Source organism: Cimex lectularius, unplaced genomic scaffold, assembly GCF_000648675.2.
Source record: "Cimex lectularius strain Harlan isolate CLEC.00 unplaced genomic scaffold, Clec_2.1 scaffold4, whole genome shotgun sequence".
Lineage (NCBI taxonomy): Eukaryota > Metazoa > Arthropoda > Insecta > Hemiptera > Cimicidae > Cimex > Cimex lectularius.
In genome coordinates, this window is record NW_019392723.1 from 53,962 (window position 1) to 75,145 (window position 21,184).

The 21,184-nt window shown below is 33.0% G+C and overlaps 1 long non-coding RNA gene across 2 annotated transcripts in view; it reads right to left on the reverse strand.

Moving 5' to 3' along the window:
* LOC106671422 overlaps nt 1-21,184 on the reverse strand; it is a 118,937-nt gene that overhangs the window by 209 nt on the left and 97,544 nt on the right. The window contains exons 3-6 of one of the 2 annotated variants that reach the window (XR_002910263.1): nt 8,803-9,073; nt 3,711-3,815; nt 3,445-3,598; nt 3,273-3,379 (exon numbers count right to left, since the gene is read on the reverse strand). This is a non-coding gene — a long non-coding RNA (uncharacterized LOC106671422). Of the gene's footprint in view, nt 1-3,272; nt 3,380-3,444; nt 3,599-3,710; nt 3,816-8,802; nt 9,074-21,184 lie in introns of those variants that run through there. The other variant, XR_001341175.2, reaches the window with a different exon arrangement.

A 21,184-nucleotide genomic window follows, 5' to 3' on the forward strand; every position in this document is an offset into this window, starting at 1 on the left:
TCAGATAATCAAAAATTTTGAAATATAGGATTTTTAGTATTGCTATACATAGGTCCCCACCAGAAATCAAAAGCCCTTTAACTATTACATTCTTTATAGTATCGTTGATATAAATGAAAAATAAAATCGGTCGTCAGGCAGAGCCCTGAGAAACACAGGTCATTAACGAGTTGAATTCGCTCAAAGTATTAAATGCTGTCAACTTGCCATTAATTCTTATGTACTACAAAATACTGTTGTCATAAATAAAAAATAAAAACGTTCCTTATATAGGGCCTTGAGGATCACTATACTCAGTAAAACTAAAGTTGCACAATGCATCACTAACGTAAATAATATTCTTAGATACTCCAAATCTCCCAAGAAACTTCATTAGAGACGTGTCTTTTTTTTTTCTTTTTTTTCTTTTTTTTTTTTTACAAATTTTGTAGTGTTAAAAAATGTGGTGGAGCCTATAACTCAGCCCGCCTTGTATAAAGGGTATCCCGTGAACTGACGTCAATACTTCAGAAGGTTATTCTACTGAAAAATTAAGTTTTTAGCAATTGGTAATAACTGACCTTTGAGAAATTAAGTGCATATGTTTATAGGTCATTAGTAGGAGCAACTTTTCTCCTAACGTTACCTTATGCACATTTGCATATACATATACACTCGATAAAAGAACATTCTGCCCTTAAATTGTTAAAAGATAAAATTTGGTTAATTTGAAAAACAATTCAATATGAATTTAAACAAAAGGAAAACTCTTTAAATTACTATTTAATTTACACATTACGCGAACACCTCCCAGACAAACTAAAAATACAACTTCCGGGAGAATCCTCTCCACAAGAAGAAAAAAATACGATACAGATGTTAATACACTGTCAGGCAAAAATAACTATATATATATATATATATATATATATAAAATAACTAAATAAATAAAAATCTAAACCAAAATTAAACAAATTTTATTTGTCCGTATTTTATTTTTCATTTTTCTTAGTAATTTACTTTTTTTTACTTTTTTAAACAAATACTCAATTTTTAGTTAGAAACGTAGAAAAAGTGAAACTTTGATTAATATATAAAAGTATATACAAATCAAGTTATCTTACAAGTGGGCAGAAATTTTTTAATCCTTTTTAAAAAGATAGTTCCTACTCACTGTAAGTTGTTTTGCAACGATTCGGTTTTCGAGCTTGTATCTCATCATCAAGTTGTAGAACTCCTTCAACCTGATGATGAGCTGTGAATCTGGTGTCCCTCAGAGCCTTGTTTTAGGACCGATTTTATTTTTATTTACATCAACGCTATTTTTAGAACATTAGAATCGTGGACAGGTACACAGCTTTGGACAACTTCTACTCTATTGAGTCTGGTGTCGCTCAGGGTCTTGTCTTAGGACCGATTTTATTTTTTATTTATATAAATGATATTTTTCCAGGATATTAGAATCGAAGGTTCGTTGACAGCGTTTGCTGGTGCTTGAAGTGACTTCAACCCTAATAAGTTTAGTGTCCCTCAGGGCCCTGTATTAGGACCGATTTTATTTTGGATTTAAATCAACGATATTTTTGAGGACGTTAGAATCAAAGGCACATTGACAAAATTCGCTAGTGCTTTGAGCGACTTCAAGCCTATTAAGTCTAGTGTCTTTATACCGATTTTATTTTTTATTTATATCAACGATGTATATTCGCTGACATTAGAATCAAAGTCATGTTGACATCGTTAGTTGGTGCTTGAAGCGACATCAACCCTACTGAGACTGGTGTCCCTCAAGGCCCTGCCTTAGAGCCGATTTTATTTTTTATTTATATCAACGATATTTTTTTAGGATATTAGAATCAAAAACACATCGACAGCGTTTTCTGATGATATTTTCTTTTAATACTCTCGTCAAAATCTTCTGAAATTGAGTCTAAAATCTAAATTTATGTATTCCTAATGTTATTGAAAATCATATAGCTATGTATCATAATTGACCCTATTAATTATTTTAATTAATTATACTTTTACTCTAAGGTCTTGGTTGATATAAAAATAACTAGTATCACGCTCGTGGCACATGCCTTTGAGTTCGGCCTGAAGAAAGCGTTCAGTTCAAAAGCCCCTTTTTCAGAACTATTTTTTAAAATTATTAAATTGGCCTCGTTCGCTGGTATAGTGATGTCCCAAAGGCAAGAACAAGATTTAATGCTAATTTTTAATAATTTTACTACAAATAAACGACCTGAATCCGCCATTATGTATGGATCTAAGGCATTTTTAGACCAATTTTCGGTACGCCACAAAAATTTTAATGCCCCAAGGCGATACGTTCTTATTGAAAAACATGGTCAATTGGCCAAGTGGTACAAAGAAATATTTTGAGTTTTTAGTAAAAACTTTTTACGCAATTATGTCTGAGTCTTAGATTGTAAGACGATTTAAAATAATAAATCACTTGTTTAACCCATTATTTACAATTTTTATTTCTTGCAAAATACAGAAATTCCGAGGGAAGTTGGCACATTTGAACTGCAAATCTTATAAAAATTAAGACTAGGAGTTTATATAATTTTTACATTTGTGCAATAGTAACGACTGTTTCCTTAATATTTTACAAAGAAAGAAACCTAACGGTAGTAAAAGAAAGAGAAGAAAGCGCCAAAGCAAATGGAAGGAGTGGAGCCGGGATGTCGTGGGGGCGCATTAAGAAGAAGGCAGGGTGGGCGCCATATTAAAATAAGAGGTTTCAGCCCATGGGTCGGCGGGGGTGGCACGAGTGGAGTCGGGGGTGGCTCGGCCGAGGGGTTGAGTAGGGTGGCCGACCCCCCAAGGCGTCTTTCTTTCATTTCCTTTTGTCATCCCCCACCAGTCTAAGCGGTGACGTCACAAACATGGCTGCCAACACAAGACGCTATTGATTTTCTTCTTAGTCTCTACCTTCAAGGATCTCCCACTCGGCGTACTTAAGGCGGCCGGACAGGGTGGCGGGTTCGGAGGGGCGAAAGTGCCGCCCCCGCATCCCGCCACTGCACTGCCCTCGCCTCCACCCACGACTCACTTGAAGGAACAATTTACCATTATTTTCAAGACCTTTTTACCCAGATTTCTTCAATATTTTTTCGAAGATAAGAAAATAAAAAAAAGAACCGCTCCACAATGGGGCAAAAATGGCATAAAATCCTAATTTGCAAAAAATTTAAAAAAATTATTGATGTTAATTTTTATTGCAGTATACATTCCAAAGTTTCTTGCCACAACACCCAAAAAGTGGAAACATTTTATTTTACACTTGGAAACACTACAGAGCGTGTATTCTATGGAAATTATGTTCCATAAGTCAGCAATATATATTTGTTTGGGCCAACCAGCTTGAAGTACACAATTCCGCAAGATGTCTTACCTAAAAAGCAAATAAAAATATTAGTGTTATATTTTTAAAAGTTAAATAAATAATACAACTGTTACCATTGATTGCTGGAGCATGGTTGAAGCAGCAACAGTCAATTTATTACCTAGTTTATTTAATATTAAATTTGAGGTCATTCAATATGTCCATATATCAGCGTCATACTCCATCAAAAATAATTTCTTTACAAAAAAATTATTTTAGCTTTGAAACCTGAAAAAGAAATAAAAATTATCTTAATTATTTTGAATATTGATTTTTTTTTTTCAATATTAGTATGTGTACCGCCAACGAACGGTTGAAGCAGCAACAGTCAATTTATTACCTAGTTTATTTAATATTAAATTTGAGTATCAGTCCATATATCCATATATCAGAACATACTCCATCAAAAATGATTTATTTACAAAAATAATTTTAGCCTTGGAACCTGTAAAAAAATGAAGATTATCTTAATTATGTGTGGTTTTTAGTGACCGTTAGCCAATGAATATTTGGAGATCGTGAGGTGCGGTCTGGTGTGACGTAGGTTTTAGAAAAACATTTTTTTTATCGTGCCAACGCTTTGATCTTTATTGAGCCCTGAAGATGATCTCAATAAAGATCGAAACATTGGCATGACAAAGAAAATGTTTTTCTAAAACCTACGTCACACCAGGCCGCACCTCACGATCTCCAAATAATTATCTTAATTATTTTGAATATTGATATTTTTTTTATTTTACATATTATTATATTAATTATCAACCAAGACCTTACGTAAAAAGAATATTTAATTGAAGGAAGTAACTTGGTCAATTGACCACTAAAACGTAAATGAATTGATTAATATATTAAATTAATTAAAATGTTTTTGAACGTGTACCGCCAACGATCGATGTCTGGGTGTGCCACGCCTTGACTCCATACAGGGAGCGGGTAGGAATGCCACCCGATACTAGTATGTGGGTCTCTGTTCCGACTTCTGGAGGGAACAGGACCATTTTTATTGTATATATTTAGTACTGTTAAACATCTTGTTTTGTGTATATTGAGACTGAATGTGTTTATTAATGTGAGTGTTTAGTTTAAGAGGGCCGATGGCGGAATTGACTCGAATGACCTACAAACACTTTTGGGCAACAAGCCATTGTATGTGTAGAGAAAGGTTGCCCGATGTGTTCCACTTAAGTGAACGGTGCCATTCTTCGATTCTATATAGAGAGCGAGTAGGATATTAAAATGAGCACGGAAGCTAATATTTTGGTTCCCTGTTCCAATTCTTACATGAATCAGGGCTGTTTTATTGTATATAGTTTTGTGTACCTATCGAGTGTATACAGGGTGAGTCATTTTTTGACGCACCATTCGTTACAAATTAGTTTTAGTAGGTTGGAAGGAAAATAAACAAAACCAATATTATTAAAACATTATTCAAACACAACGTAAAAATTTAAAAAAATTCTTCACAAATTAATTTGATTAAGGTTTAAGAGTATATTTTTCGGCCGATCATCGTTTTACGATAGACTAGGCTACTTTGTTGCAGCAAATGGAAGTCTGTTCGAACAATTATTATAATGATTTTGAACATTTTTGGTTTGCTAACAAAGGAGATTGTTACATTTATTTAATTTTTTTACTTGACCAGAAAAAATGAGATTGTTACATTAATTTAATTTTTTTTTTACTTTACCAGAAAAAAGGAGATTGTTACATTTGTGTGGTGAGTAGTGACCGTTAATCGATAATTATTCAGAAATCGTGAGATGCGGTCTGGTGTGATGTAGGTTTCAGAAAAACATTTTTTTATCTTTATTGAGATCATCTTCAGGGCCTAGGATTTACAAACATTGTTTACATTTACCGTCTATGTATTTGTTAAATGTTAACAATGTTTGTACATCCCAGGCCCTGAAGATGATCTCAATAAAGATAAAAAAAATGTTTTTCTGAAACCTACATCACACCAGACCGCATCTCACGATTTCTGAATAATTGTTACTTTTATTTAATTTTTTTACTTTAGCAGAAAAAAATACTCTTAAACCTTAATCAAATGTTTAACGCCGTGATAAACGCAAAGAGGAGAAAATACTTAGTCCTGAATTGACTATTTTCTTCCTTATTTTCGTAGCAACATTTTTGGTTCTAATTTTTATTTAATTTTAGTTTTAATTTATTTTGCCGTAACTTATATTCTTTTTTTAAAATACCCAGTAAACAACAAAAAATAAAATGTTTAAAAATTGCAGGTATTTACTAAAAAAGGTGGCCATCGGTCACTTGTTTTGTCTCTTTGTGTCTCTATCTAATTGATGGTCGATTGAATATTGATTAGCCATCGACCTCTTACACTACACATTCACGCCAATATACAGGGTGAGTCATTTTTTGACGCACCATTGGAAAATCAAGTGGGTGCGTTTAAATCTGACTCGAACCAGTGGTAGGCCTTCTCGCACGTAGTCCAGCTCTGAAAGAAAGTTTTCGAACTGCAATGCGTAAACTGACATTAACATTCGAAACAATAAACATGTACAATAAGAAATTAACAATAAAATGTACAATGGAAATGTACAATTAAAACAATGTTGCGTTTATTCGATATAGCATCGATTTTATGAGGTTTTGGTGGAATATTTTCATACTCATCCTACAGCGCCATTCTTAATTCCTCCAAATTATGTGGCATCATTGGACGACTTTTTACCCTTTTTGACGAATCGTCCCAAAGGTGTGCCATGCTGGCCACTCCAAATATTGAATTGAAGCCCGTTCCAAGTAGTCACCGACGATACTAGCTGTGTGGGGCTTTACACTGTCATGCATGAAAATAAAACAGTCGCCAATTTGTGGCATATAAGGAATTCTATTGATGACACTTCTTCAATGTATCGCGCAGTTGTGAGGGAACCCTCGATGAAGATCAAGTTTGTGGGACCTTCCATAGAAATGCCTGCTAAACCATAACATCACCACCTGCATAGCTTCACCGGAGTGAAAATGTTGAGGGAATGAATCGCTCTCTTGTTCTTCTCCAAACCCTCTCTCGGCCGTCTGAAGACCTGAGACAAAACTGAATCATCCGGAAACAAGATTTCAGTCCATCTTCCTGAGGCCAATTGATGTGGAATGTTCTGTGCCTTGTTAGAAGGTAGGCTTTCTCGCACGTAATCCATCTTCTGAAAGTCTTCGAACTACAGTGCGTAAACTGACACATTCGAAACAATAAACATGTACAATAAAAGAATTTACATTAAAATGTACAATTAAAACAATAAAAATTAGAAATAGTACAACTTAAAAAACTCAAACCACTGGACCGTTAGAAAGAATTTTTTACAGAAAACTGGGGGATTTTATATGTGTTTTATTTACCTCTAGTCTTTTAAAATGGACCAAATGTTGTTGGCCATAATTAATGGAAGATTGTCTAAGAACAGAGAAAGCAGTGATCAAGTACTCCATCACCCTTACTGAGTGAATGGCTTGTAATTTGGAAAGAAGTATTTGAGAGGAAGTAAGAGTGAGTAGTTTTGGATATAGAAACTGATTGCGTTGGAAGCAGAAATGACCTAGCAGTTGATAGCACTTGGAGCCTTCCCGGTGGCGGAGACCGAACCACATCGAGGTCTGACCACGGCCGGACTACCGAAGGGGTGGGTGATTCTCGAAAGTTGCCGGTAATTTATTGTAAATTACTGTGTGGTGATTAGTGACAGTTAGTCTATGATTATTTGGAAATCGTGAGTTGGGGTCTGGTGTGACGTAGATTTCAGAAAAACATTTTCTTTATCGTGCCAACGTTTCTATCTTTGTTGAGATCATCTTCAGGGCCTGGGATTTACAAACATTGTTTAAATTTAACAAATACATGTAAGACGTGGAAAAAAGTGAATGTATACAATGCAAAAAAAATTATATTCAATCAAAGTAAAATGAGTGAGTAGAAATACTTTGATTGAACATAAAAAATATTTGTACCACATGTATTTGTTGAATTTAAACAATGTTTGTAAATCCCAGGCCCTGAAGATGATCTCGAAACGTTGGCAAGATAAAGAAAATGTTTTTCTGAAACTACGTCACACCAGGCTGCATCTCACGAATACCAAATAATCATTGTAAATTAAACAGAAACATGAATTGGCTATTTATGCATTTTTTCTAGTTACTTAGTAAGTTCAGTTGATTCCATTTTCCAACCAAAATTGCAATTATTTTCCCCCCAGATTTTAATTGAGCAGTTGATTCGCCTTGGAAGATAATATGGAGTGGCAGTTTCTTCTTCATTGGATAAACTATTAGGTCAAGGTGGAATATTTGTTGTGCTATTGTCTTCTCAGATAACAATGACTGGCGTAGTATAATAGTTGTATCACTTCCCTGTGTTTTACCCTGTAAGAATGCGTTTACCAATTTTGCTGAGGTTCTTGAACCATGGATTTGCTATATCTCGTGTACTAGAGTTGGTCTCTTTCTCCATTTATTTTGTATGGACCTATTCTGAAATGACAGCGTCTATGTTCGATCTGTGTTATCTGAATTATGGGCTCGGGAAGTACACTAGGAAGCCGTGGTTTGGAATTCCCTAAGCACTGTAGCCTTTCGCCTTATTGTACTTTTCATTGTTTCTTAGTTCTATCTTTTTTTAATATGTAGTGGATCTTTGATAGCTATAGCAATTGTTTTGCCCTGGTCTTCTTAATATACTAGATTACGGCTACATTGATCGGTTACTTCATATTCGAAAATATGGTTGGCAGATTCTTCCTGCTAATCGCATAACCCATAAGGTCATCGTGGAATATACACATGTTGTGCTTTCTAAGTCAGTGCCCTGTATGTCATATCACTCCCTTGAGTATCCAGTCCAATTTTAACTGTGCTTTCTAGTTGTGACGAGGGTTCTTTAATCAATCTGGCACCTCTGGAATTCGTCATGGACCGATTCTGTGTAGGGGTTTGTTTGAACTTGTTATCCCAAGGCACTGCACCTGTATAAAGTCAGGCGATGGTGCTTTGAGTAAAACGGCGGCACTTCGATACGAGACGTGAAAATAAAATGGGATGAGTTTTTGCCTCAAAACCAAAGTAGTAACGGAATCAAATGTAGATGGCAGAAAAATGAATGAAAACAGGATAGTTTATAGAAAAGGACTTTTATAACAAGCATAATTTAGCTAACAATAGTTTACTGATTTAAAACAAATGTTTTGAGTTGGAAAGTTATTTCTGAAAATTACTTTAATGGGGAAAAATGTCGAAACCATGTTTAATACTTAATTAGAACTTGTTAGATAGGCTTTTTCGAACCTTGAAATTGGTTAAATCAAGTAGACAGGCTAGCCGCTAGTTAAAAAGTTAATGGCTTAACATACCCGACCTTTAGGCATATTGTGCTTTCTATCGGAAAGTTCAATAATCAACATCACCTTAGCGTGTAAGTTGATTTCCCCAAAAATTAGCCTCCCGATGGGTTGGTCTAATCAGGCCTAAACTAATTAGAGTTTAGAGGCCGATCGAAGCTAGGCCTCGTCTTCAAACTAAACTCCCTGGCCTTCATCACTCCCTCTATAATAACATCAGCCTCATCTCCTTCCACTGCACCATCCCAACTAATTTGCATCGGTTTTCATTTTAGAAGGAGGGGGGCTGAATTTGAACTTCAGAACGTAAACCGTCGATATCGACCCACGTCTCCTCCTGAAACAAAGCAACGTAGTTGTTAATATTTCATGCTCAAGTTAGATTCCAACGTTTCACACTTTGTTATTAATTTATTCAATGTAAGTAGGCGGTATTAAAATAAAGCCGATTATCGACGCATCCTTTTGTCATAAAACTCCCTTCTGCTGTAAACGTTTTATATAATTAAAAATTTAAGTCTTACTGAGATGTAGAATTACACTACTAAAGAAGACTTACTGTATTGTTTGACCAACAGAACTTACCATTTTTTATTAATTAAAAATAAAACTGACCTAATGACAAATGTTATATTATTTTCTTTCTATTTATGGCGATGCTTAATAATTTACAATTTAAAAATAATAAACTTCTGCGTGATATTAAATCCGTACTTTTTTATCCATGGTACACTAATGGCCTCGCTCAACAATTCTACTGAGTGAGGATCACCAATTTTAATCTACATTTATTTGGTACTATGTCGAAAAATATTAGATACCTGTCTGAGCGTTCTTGCCCTAGTAACCGAGAATTTTTTAAAAACTAGTTAACATAACTTTAAAAAAAAATTTCCACCTTTCATTTGCATATTCTTCAAGGTTATTATATATATATATATATTAAATCATTTGTTTATTTTGTTTACGTGTTACAAAAATAATATGGATGAATGTATTTAACAAGTTACAGTTCGTGGTCCGATTGACCAATTAACACTTTTCAATTAATTAATATTTATGAAAGGTATTGGTTGAGATAAAAAAGTCAGTGTCTCGAACGGGATTCGAACCCACGACCTTCGGCTAAATACGCCGCTACTCTACCACATGAGCTATCGTGACTTCGACCCGCTCAGACACCAACTTCCCACCTGAACCTCATTCGAATCCCGCTCGTGACACTGATTTTTTTATCTCAACCAATAGCTTTCATAAATATTATTATTATTTTATTTTTTTTATTGGCCTTATGATCTTTGCATATTAGCCATGACGAATTCTTATATATGTTGTTCAAATTGGGGGTTATCGGGAAAAAAGGGCCAGAGGCGACGGTGGGGATCGAACCCACGACCGCGGCGTGAGAGTCTCTCATGCTAACCACTCGGCTACCGCGGTCCCCCCTCATAAATATTAATTAATTGAAAAAAGTATTTAACAAGATTATATACATAAAAGTTACAGAAACAAAAAGATGCTTTGAATAAACTAGGTAAAAAAATGTGTAGGTATTTTTTGAGTCTAATTTGTCTTTGTTTAAATTTTTTGTTTTTGTTAAACATCAATTCCGTCTGGTTTTTAAAAATGAAATTCATTACTTATTTAAACATTTATTTGGTCGTTTAGGGGTCAACATCTACAATTTTAAAAGACATACGTATAACAAAGGATATTAGTATTTCACATCATTTTATGATGAAAGTTAGCTTACATTTTTTAATTTAATTTTTTTTTTACCATTTGGCGTCTGTATTTTAAGTTTATTTAAGTTGTTTTGAATTTATTTCAAGTTATGTATATATCAGTAAATTTGGCTTTTTACGTAGAATTAGACTGTAATAAGCAGGATTGTATTAAATGAGGCAAGGGATATAAAAAATTACAAAAACCAAAAAACAAATCCTTTAATGTGAGTTAATATTTTTTTAAAAATTGAAATAACCAATTCGGATTCGTTTTGAGCACCCATTAAAACCCGAAAATACGAATTTTTACAGTAAAGACAAAGTGGACATTTTTGGATTGTTATATGGTATAAAAGAAAAAAAACCGTTTTCCAATGGTTCTAATATCGTGGACATCGGATAAAATTTGGTTGTTATGAATTTTTAAATTGGAACATCGAACAGTGATGGATCAAAAATTGCTCCTGCTGATCCAATTGAAAAGTGTTTTTTTCCCCTATAAATATTTGTATTTAAGGGTTTTAATCGGTGCACAAAACGAATCCAAATCTTTAATTTCAATTTTTTTTAAACTTACATTATTGGAATCGTCCTTTGGGTTTTTTTAACTTGTTATATGTCTTACCTCATTTAATACGATTCTATTTTTTACAGCCTAATCCTTCGTAAAAACTCAAATATATTGGTATACAAGAAAGATAATGAATTAAAATAAAAAAAGATCTCATTAAATACAATTCTGAATATTAGTTTTGTAACCTAGGTAAATAACAAAACGACTGATAAATAATAACTTTGAAATACACGCAAATTAAAGGAATAAAACAAAAATGGTAATAACAGTTAAATGACTCCACGTATCCACAATAAATGTTGTAGGGTTTTATAACTAAATGTCTTTTACTTGTTTATTAGTGCAAACCTTACGTAAAACGAAACCTGTGTTGGTATAGTCAGAAAGAAGAAACATTCTGATTTACGAAGGTTAACTCCATTATATTTCGTGGTCCGAGTGACCAAATAACTTTTTGTGTCTGGTGTTCCACTTAAAAATGCCTAACTCCACTAGATTTTATACAAATACAACGTTATTACAACCTTTCAATTAATTAATTTTTATGTAAGGTATTGGTTGAAATAAAAAAGTTAGTGTCACGATCAAAGGTCGTGGGTTCGAATCGCCTGTGACACTAACTGTTTCATTTCAACCAATACCTTACATAAAGATTATTTTATTGAAAGGTTGTAATAACGTTGTATTTGTATAAAGTCTAGAGGGGTTAGGCTTTTTTAAGTGGAACACCGGACATCGGGGAAAAATAAATCTCCCCCGGCTGTAAGGCTGAAAGATTTTGACTGTACATTTTTTCTATACAATAAAAATTTATATTTAAGAGTTTAACAAGTATCTACATTGCGTTTTTCAGAAAGGCATTTTCTTTTGCCTACGCTACTCGTATATTCGTTTTTGTAACTGTTTATATATCTAAACTTATTTATTAAAAATACTTCATACTACTGTATTAAAATCGTCTGATATATATAATTATCTTGTAATACCCAAATTCATATGCTCAACGAAGCTTACTTTTAAAGGCCAGAAAATCTATGTCTTGATAACATACGTTCAAAGAAGAAAAATTAATCTTTCTAAGTTATAATAACCCTGTATTTGTATTAAACCCATGAACACATTTTTTTAGGAAAAGAAAAAAAAGTTTCTATAAAATTATTCGCCTCCAAAAGTTTCCAATTTTTTTAACGTAGTAAAAAGGTGTTAGCTTTACTTCACCTATCCACAAAAATCTTTACAAGCGTTTATTACACATATTAGGGGTATTGACGATGTTTGTAAGATAACTCGAATAGAGAAATGTCCAGTAAGATCATGACCACCCCCATCTTTTCGTAGCATGTTAAACGTTAATTTTTCCGTTATGTTGCACGAGGCGATTGGTAGAACGAAGAATAAAGCTGTAACAGTCCTTGAAGGCTTGTTGTTGTTTGTTTTGGTTTTCTTTTTGTTAAATTGTAAGATGCCAGAAGTTAATAAAAAAGTGTGTGGTGATTAGTGGCCGTTAATCGATATTTATTTAGAAATCGTGAGATGCGGTCTGGTGTGATGTAGGTTTCAGAAAAACATTTTCTTTATCGTGCCAACGTTTCGATCTTTATTGAGATCATCTTCAGGGCCTGGGATTTACAAAAATTGTTTACATATAACAAACCACATCCAAAATGTAATTGTTATATGTAAACAATGTTTGTAAATTCCAGGCCCTGAAGATGATCTCAGTAAAGATCGAAGCGTTGGCACGATAAAGAAAATGTTTTTCTGAAACCTACATCACACCAGACCGCATCTCACGATTTCTAAATAGGTATTAATAACAAAGGAAAATTAATCAACTCTTTCATTCAAAATGCTACCTATGCACTAGAAAAGTAATAGCAAATGACACGCCTCAATTCTTGCCAACATACCTAACATATATCCTAACGTCTAACAGCCACAACTTTATAGGATAGAAGAAGTATCTATTATGTACGAATGAGAGTGTAAGGACAGGTCAGAAATTGACAAAAGAAATATATTGTTCTGATTTAATTAATGCGTATTTAAGAATAAAAATATATGAAAACAAAAAACAGCTGTTAAATTCATGGCTGCTATGTTGGTTACCTACGACCTAATGGATAGCAATGTGACTACATTTTCGACCCTAACATTAGCCCTGGCCTGTTAAATCGAGCAGTGTTAACTAGCCGATACAAGTCTATGTCATCATTTTTCTCGATCTAGCACGACCTAACAGAGTTAGCAGTGTTAACACAAAGGTCATGAATACCCCTATTATGTTATATCAACATTACCTCCGGAATTAAAATTGAAGATTCGATATAAAACTAAAATATTGAGAGGTTTTTATTGATTTTATCTTTAATTTGCTCAGTTGTCATCTTAAATAAACTAAGGCAGAACACCCAACTTGTGATACCGTGGATATTAGGAAAAAAATCCAAGGGAGTTATGAACTTTTAAGTGGAACACCGTAAGATGAAGGAAAAATAGGATCCCCGATCTTCCCTTATTCTGTCTAAAAATAAATAAATGCGTTGTATACGATTTCACTCAGATCACAATTACACAAGCTAACTATAGAAATACATAATTGATCTATTTATTTAGTAGGATTTTGCTCACACAGTTGTTACCCCAGCTTCCAGGAAATTATCCGAAGGACTAACGGATTTTGTTGAAAACGTTGAACGGGATTGTTGTCTCGCACAAGGCTGATTACGCTAATGGGCTCGTTCTTTGAACACGAACCGCATGTTGATTGATTATACATACGCAATTATTAACGTTTGTGGACGGCCTGCGAATGATGAACTCGTGTTGAATGAATAGTCCTGGTCACCTATCTGACAAACTTGGGCATTCTCTTCTTGTCTATGTACTATTCCATCAAATTTTAATATAGGAGGGCTTTTAAAGTTGGTTTTCTTTAAGCTAATAATTACTTAATGTTTTATGATGAAAATTTATAAAATCTATTAAATCTTAAATATATAAATGTAGGGTGAAAAACTGAAAATTTCCCCACCCATTTTCCAAATAGTTATAAATTCACTAATTTCGTGGTCCGCTTGACAAATTAATATATTACAATTAATTAAGGTTTTTAGTTGAGATAAAAAAGTCAATGGCACGGGCGGGATTCGAACCCACGATCTTCGGATAGATACGCCGCTGCTCTACCACTTGAGCTATCGTGACCTCGATCCATTCGGAAACCAACTTCCTATCCCAACCCCACCTTTTGAGTTTTCCCTCCTTTTTGCCATTTTTCAAATGTCGTGTAATCGGATTGGATTCTCGGCGACAAATGTCAAATCTCAACTAAAAACCTTAATTAATTGTAATATATTAATTGGTCAAGCGGACCACGAAATTAGTGAATTTAATGAATTAAAATGAAGTATACTTCACTAAAGCTCTCCGTGGCCATTTCATTTGTCCCCCTTTGAAGTTGAAGTTGTGAACCCTTGAAGTTGGTGTCCGAGTGGATCGAGGTCACGATAGCTCAAGCGGTAGAGCAGCGGCGTATCTAGCCGATGATCGTGGGTTCGAATCCCGCTCGTGCCATTGACTTTTTTCTCCTAACTAAAAACCTTAATTAATTGTAACAGTTATAAATGTTGACATGACTGTTTCTATCTTTTTTTCTTCTTACAAACAATAGAAATTATTTAAGAAAAATTTGAGAGAGAGAGAGAGAGAGAGAGAGAGAGAGAGAGAGAGAGAGAGAGAGAGAATGTCATCAGTGAATTAACACTGCACTAAACGTACAAACACGTGTTATGATTTAGTTGTGTAATCGGTCCATTTCTGATACACAGATTAGCGATTAGTAAGGTAACAATCAATCGAATTGACTTCACTTCCGCCCCCGTTCAGAGATGTCCCAAGATTAGCTTAACTAAACACCGAATCAGAACGTTCTCATTGTCATCGATCTCGACATATTGTCTATGAAATTACTATTGATTCAGACCTCTCCTTAGATTAATCAAATCCTTTATCGGGTTATTAATATTGCCACCATATTTGGTTGTCATTATGGAAATTGGGAAATTAGGAATATATTATTTTAATGACAAGCGTTTAGAAATTATTTTCTATGAAATAGATAGGAAAATATTTGTCTTTAATAGGCTTGAGCTGGATAATTTTTCTTTTAGCCAAAATCAAGGTTTACATTTTATTTGAAAATAGAAAATGTCTTTAAATTATTAGAAGGCGTTTCCAGTAAAAAAAATACAATAATTCGGGTTCATATTAAGCAATCCTTAATGACCCTAAATACAAACTTTAAAACTAACTAAAAAGAGATTTTTTGGCTGGAGAGAATATATATATTTGACATTAGAAAAGATTATAATATTATGAGAAGAATAATGATGAAATATTAGACATGTATCAACAAAAGCCCAAAAATGTTTATTTTTTGTCTACTATAAAAAAATCCTATCAAAGGCGTTAAACGTTCCTTAAAACGAATAGGAATTGGGTTTTTTACATAATATTTTTCGACATACTTTTTATGTATTGAATGTATGCCGGATTGGATTGAATGTGATTAGATAAATAAAATGTTATAAAAACAAGATGGCACACCAAGTAAAGTAAGGCAAACAAAATTTATAACGTGTGGTGATTACCGTTAATCGATAATTATTCAGAAATCGAGAAATGCGGTCTGGTGTGACGTAGGTTTCAGAAAAACATTTTCTTTATCGTGCCAACGTTTTGATCTTTATTGAGATCTTTAAAAATTCTTGTGGATAGGTGAAGTCGATTTAAAGCTATCACCGTTTTAGTGAATTAAAAAAATCGGAAGCTTTTAGAGGCGAACAGTTTTATAGAAAGTTTTTTTTTATTTTCCTAAAAAATTGTAACTAGGCACTCTCAACACGACACGCACGAATGGCAGAATTAGACAGAAGACAAACACTTTGAGCCCTGAAGATGATCTCAATAAAGATCGAAACGTTGGCACGATAAAGAAAATGTTTTTCTGAAACCTACATCACACCAGACCGCATCTCACGATTTCTGAATAAAAATTTATAACCTTATTTACATTTTTCTCTTGCACAATAGCCTATGGTATTATTTCCTAGGGAGGTACTAATAAATGCTACACTAATGCTTTGTATGTGACTATAAACACCCTTCTTAAAATTATTTTACGTAAACCGTATAGATATAATACGAAAAAATTATACAGTGAATTTAAAGTAATGAATCTATACCAATTTTTTCTTGAACGTTCATGTTTGTGTATATACATATATATAAATATTTTTTTTATTTTTTATAAAGGTAAGATTATTATTCAAAAACCACAAAAGCACAAAATTTATAATTTCAAAAATTTTAAATTGTAGTTAAGATATTTTAAAGCCAAAATTTAATTTGGTTGGCTTTTTTCGTGCTACAAGTTTATTCTGTATTATGTTTGTTTATTTTTTTATTTTTTCATTTCGTAAAGATATATTCTGTTATTTATAGATTTAGATAAATATTTCTATGGTGATCTCCAAAAACTCCTGCTGTCTAGTACAAGCTTTGCTTTTTTGACAGCAGACAGGGATGTAACAAAATATTATTTTTTGTTATAAATTTATATGTAATGTACATTTTTGCAAATAAAGATTTATAATTTATTTATTTTTTATTTATTTATTTATTTTTTTGACTGGGGCTTCCGACATCTAGGTCTTTTCAGCCCCCAACTAAGTTTATATTCTATTTACCCTTTCAAACACTACATTCAAACAAATAAATACATTCAGACACATAAATACATCCATACAGTATACTCATTCCGTTTGGTCGGTGGAGTACTTGATATTCCTCCACCGACCCTATATTCAAACTAATCTAGATTGGGGTCGATGGAGTACTTTTATAAATATTCCGCCATCGACCCCGAACACACACTCTTACGCTCTCATCGTTCGAGGGGTGATGATGGCGTTATATTTCACCCTCACCTCTCGCCAATCACGCTAATAAATACATGCACTCAGACAAAACATATAGATACACAACACATAAGACATACTATATACAATAAAAAACCACAATTTCCCCTAAAAAGCGGAACAGGGGACTCTGAAACTCGCTACCGTGTTCGAGAACTCTTCTTAAGTCCGGCGGCATGCCTACACGCTCTCTGTATAGAGCCAAGGCATGACACATTATTTTTTCTTATAAATTTATATGTAATGTACATTTCTGCAAATAAATATTTATTATTATTATTATTACTATTATTATTTGGATTCGTTTGGAGCATCATGTAAAGATCTCAATACGAATTTTTATCGCAGACAAAAAAATTGACGTTTTTGTGCTGGTCTTAGCCTGGAGAATTTTTTTCTCTTGCCAATATTCGTTGTACCACTTACAAATTCAAAACTCTTTCGGATTTGATCCAATATCAACGGTATTAAAACCATTAGAATAACGCGAATTTCTTTTCTTTTACAGGTTCTTATAAATATATCGGTTTTCAGGCATTAGGAAAAATATAATATTAAGAGAAAAATAATGAAATATTAGAAACGTATCTGATCGTTCAAATTCAACTTACATTTATAATGGTTATAATAGTTTGAAAGCTGAATTTCTTTTTTCATTCTATGTCAACATTAATCAGATTTAAAAAGTTTATTTTATACCTCCGGTTCAAATTTATGTACCGAAGTGAACGTTAAACCACTCAATGTAGTTTAGAGGATTTTGAATCCTTGTAAAGTTGCAGTAGATCGACAGACGGTTTCAAAATTATTGCCATTTTTGTGATTTTTTAAAACAAATCTCTGAAAGTTGGTAGGCAAACGTTTTGTGTTTTTTTACCTCTTTACTTAAGGTTCAGTTTATTTTTATAAGTTTTTATTTATCTAATCTCATAACCTGTATATGGTCAATGAATTCAAAAAAATCACAAACGTTACAATAACTTCGAGAGGACAACGGATACACAGGAATTGGCCTTATTTCCTGGTTATGCGATTATTTGTAGTTTGTAGAATTCAAAAACCGGGTCTTTATTAATTATTTACAATTGGGAATATAAAATAAAACGTTAGAGTAGTTGTTGTTGATTTTATCTTTATTGTATAGGTAGGTATAGGTCGAAAGATGAGAAATAAACCTTTTTGATTTTGGTAATAATTAAACAGGAATTTTCTTTTTTCTAATAAAATGTAAACCTTGATGGAATCGGCAAAAAGAAGAAACACCCAGTTTTAAATAATATTATATATGCATACATAAAATCCAGAGGAGTTAGACATTTTCAACTGTTACACCCTACAGACTCCTTGCATAAATTAAAAAAAAAATCAATCTTGAATCTCACAAATCGTCAGGTTTGTGATTCTAGTAGGTCGGAGTTTCACCTAGAATACTAGAATGGACGAAATATGTGTTCAGTTTTTATTGATAGATATTAATGACTACTTCCTGTTATACCTACTTCCTGTTAAACAAGTATGAGTAGAAAAACTAAATAAACTACAAACTGTAATGTCGTTAGTGGACCACTTCAATCCATATGAGAGTTTGTATTAAAACAAACATGAGAACGAAATGCGGCCAACGCGAAATTACTCCGACAACAAACTTACCACTTAAAGCAATGGCAATTAGAATGATTAATTAAATGCTCAAACCTGAACCCACTTCAAAACAGCTGGACGTTTGAAATAAAAAACTAAGGACTATGGCGGAAAGTAAAATAATTAATCCATTTGTTTAGTGATCTAATTCACCATGTTAATTATTCCAATTAATTATTCTTTTTATGGTCTTGGTTGAGATTAAAAAGATAGTGTCACGAGCGGGACTCGAACCACGGCCTTCGGCTCAATACGCCGCTGCTCTAACCACATGAGCTATCGTGACTTCGATCCGAGATTGGCGTTCGTGTGAGTCGTTGAGAATCGAATGCTGATTACACGAAATTTGAAAAATGGCAAAAGGTTTCCCTCCTTGGTTGGTGTTCGAGTGGATCGAAGTCACGATTGTTCAAGCGGTTAGAGCACCGGCGTATTGAACCGAATGTCGTGGGGTTCGAATCCGGCTCGTGACACTAGCTTTTTATGTCAACCAAGACCTTGCATAAAAAAATTATATTTAATATAATGTTTATATTATCATAATATATAATAAATTCTCTTAAAAAATCTTGTGGATAGGTGAAGTCGATTTAAAGCTATCACCGTTTTAGTGAATTAAAAAAATCGGAAGCTTTTAAAGGCGAACTGTTTTATAGAAACTTTCTTTATTTTCCTAAAAAATTGTAACTAGGCACTTTCAACAAGACAACAAGAATGACACATCTACACAGAAAACAAACACTCTGAGATGATCTCAATAAAGCTCGAAACGTTGGCACGATAAAGAAAATGTTTTTATAAAACCTACGTCACACCAGACCGCATCTCACGGCCTCAAAATAATCATCAACCAACGTTCACTAAACACCACACATTATTTACAACATGTAATGGGTTAAATTTTCAATGATCATGGGTCGTGAGGGGAGTTAACAACTATTGTGGTTCTCTCAGACAAATAAGAATTTTTATAGCAAACAAAAAATAGACATTTTTGGGCTGAACTTTTTGGAATTTTGTTTCTCGATAATGTCCGGCGTTCCACTTAAAATTCATAAATACACTGGATTTTATTCAATATTAACGATATTAAAACCAATTTTAGAGAAAATATAAACCACATATTTTAATCAGTCTTTTAAAGGGTGTTATTAATATTTCGACTTTTGGCATTTATAAGCGAGAAAAATAATGATTAAATAGTAGACACATTGACGCAGCGATCTTGCCAATTCTAGGAGCCGAGACAATTTTTAAGTTAAACTTAAATATAAAGACGGTTTTACGCCTTTGTTGTACATGTATTTGCAGATTATTATACACCAATCATTTTTTTAACTTAGGATAATAAACTAATGAACAGGAACGTATGAAATGATTTTACATGAAAAATTGCAAAAACGAAAAGAGACTCTCGGTGAAGTAAGCCATAAAATGTTTTTGTGATAAATTCTAATCAGATTTATTTTATGCGCACCTTACAGCTTTCACATACGAATTTTATTGCAAAAATAAAAACACATTTTTTAAATGGATTAGCCGAGGACACTTTTTTCGCGGATATCCGCGTTCTACTTCAAAGTCTATACTCCTATAGATTTTAATCAACTTTAATTTATCCTTAAATTAACCAAATATAGAATCATTTGAATTTTTTTTTTTGAGACAGTTAACAATATTTGCAATTTCTAGCATTATAAGTGAGAAAAATAATTATTAAATGCTAGAGACACAATTCCTTTGAATTTTATCTATATTCAACGTTATTACAACCGTTAGAATAGTTTGTCGTCTTTCCGCCTAATTTAATAATGCTGAGATTTTATTATCATTATAGGTGAGAAATATAAGAATGAATATTGGACACGTGTCCGGTGTTCTTGCCAATTCAAAGAGCCGAAAAAATAAATTTATAAATAAATTGTTTAAGTTTTTTAAATATGCTTTTCTGCCTTTATTGCGCATGCTTTTATAGTTATTATATATCAATCGATTTGTTTTTTATAGGATAAATGAAATTAGATATATAAAAAGTTTCAAAAACCGAAAGCCACCCTCAGTAAAGTAGTCCAAAATTATTTTTCTTTATAAAAACAATTCGGATTCCTGTTAAGCACCTTTAAAGTCCTTTTAATTGACAATTTTCATGGGAAAAAATTAGACATTTTTGGGGTCGGCCATACCCAGTATATAACTTTTTGTTCTTTGATGTTCGGTTACATTTTAAAAATGCGTAACTCCTAAAATTTTATCCAAATCAACAAGTATTAGTATGTGTTAAAGGATATTTAATATATAAAAAGTTACAAAAACCAAAAGTCGCATTCTGTAAAATAGGCGAAAATATTTTCTTATTGATAAAAATACAACAGTATTTTTAAGCATTCTTTAAAGGCCTTACATGAAAATTTTCATAGAAAACCAAGAAATAAACATTATTGGACGGGATCAGCCCGGAGCGTATTTTTCTCTGATGTCCGGTGTTCCTTTTTTGAAAATTTATAACTCCTCTGGGTCTTATCCAA